Source organism: Manis javanica, chromosome 12 (assembly GCF_040802235.1).
Source record: "Manis javanica isolate MJ-LG chromosome 12, MJ_LKY, whole genome shotgun sequence".
NCBI lineage: Eukaryota > Metazoa > Chordata > Mammalia > Pholidota > Manidae > Manis > Manis javanica.
The window spans coordinates 42,491,573-42,499,110 of record NC_133167.1 but is presented as its reverse complement, the minus strand read 5'-3'; positions in this window follow the sequence as shown (position 1 = coordinate 42,499,110).

The following is a 7,538-nucleotide window of genomic DNA, read 5'->3' as shown; positions in this document are numbered from 1 at the left end:
TGCCACTCTGTCTCCTTTCTTTAGCTCATAGATTTTAATTTGAGGTAACTAGTTTAATCTTAACAAACACCATATAGAAAGTATTTATTATGTTACTTGCGGAAAACTATCTTTCCACACATTCATTCATGTAACATACAATGTCAGTTTCTGGCAGGCCAGGCCGTAGTCCTTTATATTGATTGAAAGGATGGAGATTGTGTTAGTTTTCTATTGCTGCTGTGACGTTACCACAAACATGGTGGCTTAAAACAACACACATTTATTATTTTATAGTTCTGGACATTAGGAGTCCAAAATGGGTCTCTGGGGGAAAAATGGAAGTTCCTAGGGCCAGGGTCCTCAGCCGACCCTAAACTACTTGATGATGTAATTTGCCTACTGCTAGGCTACTGCTTCCACACCCATGGGCAATAAGCTGTTATTGACTGAGTCACTAAAAAAGAGCTCCACCCAGTGCTCTGGATAGAGGCAGGGACAACACAGATTACAGCCATGCAGACTGCTGGATGCAGATGTGTATCTAGTGCTTGACCTACCACTGTGAGAATAAAGCTGGGTATAAACACTTTTACCCTAAGAACGTTCTGTTGTCATTTCTCTGTCTCACCAAATCCATAGTGAACTTGCTCAGGGCTGAAAAACTCAGGCAAAACAGTCTCAAAGGCAAAATCAAGGTGTCCGCATGTCTGCATTCCCTTCACAAGGCTCTCCAGGAGCTTGCTTCTTGCCCTTTCCAGGTCCTCGAGGCTGCCACATTACTTCATTTGTGGCTTCTTTCCATCTTCAAAGCCAGCAATGGCCGGTCAAATCTTTTTCACATCATATCATTCTGACACTAACGCAACTCCTCTCTCCTCCACATTTAAGGACCCTTGTGATTATACAGATAATCCAGGTAATCTCCCTATTTTAAAGTCAGCTGATTAGCCACGGAATTCCATCTGCTTTAATTCATTTTGCATGGGAATGTAACATATTCACAGGTTCAGAACATGATATCTTTGGTAGCCATTTTGTTATCTGCCATGGAGCTATTCTTTACGTGCTTGTGAAACTGAATATCTTAAGGAGGTAATTTTAAATATGAAACATGTAGTTGCTAATTTAGTTCCATGAACTTTTCCAGCCATTAAAACCATCTGCTTCTTTTCTAAAGGCCATCTTTTTCATTATATCTAGCATTTTCTTTCTTTGGAGGAAAAAATATTTTTTAAAAAAAATTCATTTTCCTTAAATGAGTTATTTGTTAGAAATACATGTAGGCATATAAATTAATTAAAAACTTTGTAGAAAAGTTAGGAAATGTCCATATTTTTAAAATGACATGTGGGTCAGCAATAGTTTCAATAGAATAAGTGATTCTTTAATAATGACTGATTTATAAGGAACCCTCCAGCTATATGATTCTGTTCTTTAAAACTTTGTGTAAGGCTGGAGGCACCTGGGGAAGGGGTGAGCCTGCTGGACAAGCTCAGGCCTCACCAAACAAGGCGAAGAGACCAACAGGTTCTGGTCTGACAACATTCCAGAGTCTGATCGGACAACATTCCTAACTAGAGCCCTCCCCCAAGCTAGAAGAGTAGTGGTAACTTTCCAGTACCTGGCTAAAGGCCAATGAGAGACCCCCACATACCCTAGGTGAGCCAATCCTCACGCCACTGTATACCTTTGCTCTCCCTCCCCTGCTTTCTTTAAAAACTTGCTGCCTGCCCTGCTGGGCATGACTTCCCCAGCCTCCATTTATGTAGACTGATGAACTTCGCCTGGGACTGTGCTCAGATAAACTACCTGACCCTTTGTTGCCTCTCTTCACCTGCTTATTTCGGTTGGAATTTATCTTATACTTTGTATTGTATACTAAAATATTTTCTTTTTTTACATCAAAAGAGGACATTACTTAGTTAATTGTATACAACCTTGTTTTTTAAATATTGTAAATAACAAATTTAACATAAAATCAATTGTGTGTTTGTTTTGTATTCTCGAAAGCTCTTGTGCATACTTTACCCCAGCAAATTACCAAAGCATACCCATTCTTCCTTTGAAGATGAGGAAAGAAGAGGCTCAGATTACTCCAGTGATTTATCTAACTGTGCTCATCTAGAAAATGAGACAGAGTAGTCTTCAAATCCAGGGATTTCAATTACTTATATAGTCAAGGGTGCTTTGAACCATGGCATTTGTTACTGGGGAAAATCTAATAGGAAACAGTTATATTGAAATACAAACAAGATTACAGTCCATGATCTTAATACTGAATTTGTGAATGTTCTGTAGAAACGAATCTACGTAAGTAGGTTTCAGCTTTCTGTTACAGTAAGCTCAGTTTTTGATTTTTATGATTTATATGATTTATATCATTGCATGATTTGAATAGTTATAAACCATTGTACTTACATGAATATATATTTCTTATATTTGTGATTAGGATGAACTGGGATAACAACATAGTCTAAAATAACACTGATTTAAAATTTAATTTTCAAGTTAAAAAATAATGTTAACGTGTATGAAAGATAGTTTTAGTAAAACTTCTGAATGTTAGGGAGTTATTTTTAATTCCTTGTTTTTATAATGTTGAAAGCATTGGGAAAAATTGGTGAACTGAATTGCAAAGCCACAGGTATTATAATTCATCCCCCCCAGTGGAGATACTTATTTTAAATTACAAAAATTTTAAGTCAGAGCTCAGAATTAAATTCTAAGTCTCTTAGTATGTTCACTTACTTGGTCTTTTGTCTGTAAATGGATAGTTTTCCTTTATACACCTAAGAAAAAGAAATCCCTGCCAAAGTCGCTGATGATCACACTTCATCTGTGTACAAAGACAGCTTCTGTTTTTTCTATATTGTTTCTAGGGATTATCGAAAGTAATCATGACCTCTTCTCAATTTCTCTAAACCTTTCCCCTCCTGTTATTGTTCTAATTTCCGTCAAAGACTGAAATTTCATCTTTCTGATATAAAGGTTTTCTATATATATCTACAATGCTTTTGTACTGCTCTTTCTATGCATCATTTACATTTAATGTCATTCAAAGTAGATACGATTTGACGGATCTGTTCCTTCTCCTGAACTCTTATATTATCAATATGCTGCAACCCAAAGATAGGAAATCTACCTCTTCATGTGTACTCATTTGCCTCTAACGTATAACCTGTGTTAGTATATATGTGACTATAACTTATGCCTTTCATAACATAAAGACACAATTATAAAATCAAAACAAAATGAAAAGTAAGAAATAAACAACTGAACTACTAATTAAAGTAAAACTAAACCTGCAATGACATTTATCATAGACACAATGAGCATTTGCTCTAGAGATTAAGTGAGAAACCTGGAAGAAGGAAAAATTGTGATTTTGTCTGGACTATTTTACCATCTGCCAGTACAATTTTACTTTTTCATTCATCATTGTCTCTCCTTCCTTTTTGGACTAAGTATACATCACAAAAATGAGACATTATACTAAGATTAGTCACCATGCCTCATCTCTTGTTTATTTACTAGAAGGTGCACAAAATCAACAACTAGAACAATGTGATGATGAGCAAAGGTCTAAAGAAAGTAGGATGAATCTAGGATGAAGTTTAAATGAACTGTTTCCAAAGATGTAATAGGTTCATTGTAAGCTACTGATTTCATAACTTGGGAGAAGCTGATTAACTTCTGCACACCTCAATTTCTTCCTGGTAGAGCATTGTATATATATTTCTTGGAGTTTCTACATTGCCTTCATATTTATGTTGTTGCCAAACAGTAATGTGCCTTCCTCATTCCTTAAAACGTATCAGTTTTTCAATAAAATCACCTTGTTTTCCTCAAGACATGTCTCCTGGAGCCCTCCAATATGCACAGCTGTTTCAAGCACAGACACATGCACACAAACCTTGATTAGTCTGCCTCTATTAGTTTGCCTCATTTATCACTCTGCTCTTTGTATCTGCAAGCATCAAATCTCCCTTGGGCAGCCTTTGGTCAATTAGACTGTCATCTCTGCTAACATACCCAACTCTATCATTTGCAAGGTCTTGGGCCAAAGAACAGTGGCCCATATACCTTATGGCTAAATATTTAAAGGTTATAAATCAAGTTAACAAACTGCTACTAAAGTATGCTTTATTCTTGGGTTGTAACAAATATGCATCCATAAAAAAATTAAATATTTAAAAATTTGTGTAAATCTGTGGTTTTTATATTACTGAAAGTCAAAGTAATATCAAGGATGACTGAATTAAATTATTATTGTAATATAGGCATATTGTTGATGGACATTTTTCTTAAAAGAAGAATAAAATTACAATATAGGTAATTATCACAAATGCATATCATATTAGTCCATAAAATTTATGTTTATATATTTTCATTTCAACATATTATTTATGAAATCTTAAAAAACACCAAAGAAAAATAATTGTGTTAAGAACGTAAAAAAAAGGATTAAATTATATTTATTCATTTTTACAAAAAGTTACTTTTCTAAATTATTCAATTAAGTTTTGAATTTAGAGGCAAAATACAATTATAATTAATACATAGCTAAAATTTAAATAGAAATTATTTAAATAAAGCTAAATTTGTTGTAAATCTCTAAGATTAAATTAAATACCATTATACCACTTAATGTCTATCTAGTTGCCAATTTAAAAAATCAATAACAATAACACACTTCAAATATCATATTGTATCATTAGCCCCCCAAAAAACAAAGTAAAAATAATACGTTGAAGACTGCAGAAAAGTCTTATAGTAATTGTTTAAGTTTGCAAAATATTCCTGAGCTGCCATGAGCAATATTGTGAATATCATGCTAATTTGAATCTCCAAAACCACAAACTAGAACATAAAGAAGAGCAAAATAAAATGAATCTCAGAACTCCTAGGAGAGGGTACTTTATTAGACAAAAATTTCTGGTAATCATGCTGTTTTCATGAAAGGATATGACACACAAATTTGTCTTTTTCTAAGCACTTCTGCCATTCGGATCCTCTGGGCACTTCTAAACAGTGTCAGTCTCTAACTTTGGCATTGCACAAACCTAAATTTTCACAGCATTAGAACTGGCTGATTGTAGCTTCCAGAATTTGAGGCAGGAGAAACAGAAGAGCTTCCTAGGCATCTGAATAGTGTTAGTCCAGACTACGATGCTTAGAGTAATGGGTCGCTCTGCTTGGATGCTAAGTGCTGAATCCTGAGTGACGGAGGAATTCGTGTGTTCCTTAGCACATAGTGAAGAATGAACTCTACCCAAAGCGAGGCCTGGTCTTCGTCCTCGGCTATCGGGAGATGATTCCAAGCCCCTGGAATGTCCTGCCTGATGTCTTTGTTTACAAGAGGCTTGGATCACCAGACACTCTATCAGTGTAAATCATGATGGGGGCTTTGGACCATACTATATTAGCTCTGACCTCCAGGACAAAGTGGACACTAAAGGTATTAGCTAAACCTTGGGTAGGAGGGTGCGTGCTGGAGTACTGGAGACTAAAAGCTGGCCATGTGGGTGGTATGTGATGGAGCCATAATCAAAATTCTGGACACCAACGACTATGGTGAGCCTCCCTGGTTGTGAGACTCTGTGTATTGTCAGACTTAGCACCATGTCCCTGAGGACACAGAAACTTCATGTTCAGAACCTTCTCAGATTTTCCCTGTGTCTCTTCTTTTCCCTGGTTCTGATTTGCATATACTTTCAGTGTAATAAAACTATAATTGTAAATGTAGTGCTTTCCCAGGTTCTGTGAGTCACTATAGCAAATTAACAAACCTGAGGGGGCCTCTGGGAATACCTGAAATGGTAGTCAGTTGGTCTGAAGTGTGTGCTTATCATCAAAATGAGAACACAAAAATATAATATCTCATAGAGAAACCACTGACATTTGAAAATTCATCTGTGGATCCAAATATAAATAATATGTGTGCTTTTCCAGTCCTCTCTTTCTCAGGAATCACACCATGATTCAGAAAAGAAAAAAAAGAAAAGTGAAGAGAAGAAAAGGAAAGAAAAGAAGAGATGATGCCATCTTTATAAGTTTGTGGATAAGCTATTATTTTTTGCTCTGCAACAGTATATATTTTTCATGGAGCACATAAATAAGGTTATATTTAGAAAAGGCAAGTAAATATGTAGGTTATAATAAACTAGTGTGTACATGTTATTCCTAATGGTGTGACAAAATATAAGAAAAAACCTGAACTTAACCGACAATTTTTTTTCACATTCCTCATTTGAGTTTTGGTGGGAAGTGTTCTCATACAGGATTATTTAATAACTGAAGAATGAATAGAGATTCATAGATAATAATCAAATTAAAGGGATAAAATAAAATCAGATTTACTCAGTTACCTATTTTGTTATATCTCTTCCTCCCTTTCTTCTATTCTACTCCCAAGTCAGCCAGCACTCTGACTCCTGTGTTAAAACTTGCTTACTATACTTTTTCCATCCCCACATCAATTCCCTTTACAAGTTATGCCCTATGTTAATTTCACATTCTTTCTTCCCACTTCTCAGATCTCACTTAAACACATCAAGACTTGTTGATCACATCTGATTCTAGAAATTACTTTGCAGTAAATTGATCATTTTATGGTGAATTAGTGTCCAACATATTATCAGTTCATTTTAATAATTATAGCCAAAGCAGAAAAAGAAAAGCAACCAGTATTAGTATATTTTACTTTCAGTAATAGAATTTGATGAAATCTCATTTTCTTATGTTAATAATTCATAATTTAAGTCTTCTCTCCTGTACTTTACTCCTTTATTCAGTTAGGAAATGATTATTATCGTTATCCTATGCAAATGATGTTATATTACCTTATGTAAAGGGAACTAGAAAAAGAGCATTTATATTACAATGTAAGCTGGGGATAATATTTTGACTATGACAAAAAAACTTGAAGGCACAATGAAACAAATAAAGAATAAAATATCCTTATGTAAAATTTTTCTCTATAATTTAAAAATTTTGTTGTTACTGTTTTGTTTTGTTTTGTTTTTTAGTGTGTATAAAGTTTGCCATATTAATATAAAAGAGAAACTTCTATTTAATAACATATGAGTCAATATATAGTGCTACAGGAGGTACATGCACTGGCCAGAAAAATAAAACAAAACTTCCCTGTAAGATGTTCTTACCTCCCGGACGTTTTGGGTATAGGATGTGATAATTTAGGGAGCACTCTGCTGTTACTCCAGGAACACACAGGAGGCCAGCTCCAGGCCTTTCCCCAAGGTGCCAAAAGGGCCATCCATCGCTGGTCCATGTGTCGAAATGTCCAGGGCCACGTTCGCTCAACAATCTCTACAGGGATTAATGTAGTTGAGGCTGGCAGCAGGATGTTGCTCTGCTGACCATATCTGGCTTCAATAACTCCTGTTTGATTTGCATATACAGTTGTATAGGGAGGCAGCAATGGTGTGCGAGCATATCCACAGGGCTCAAGGCTACTTTTCAGGACTTCTCATTCAAACAATGTAGCACTGTTCATAAATGAACTGACCAGCCCTGTAGACTATTGGTGTCCAACT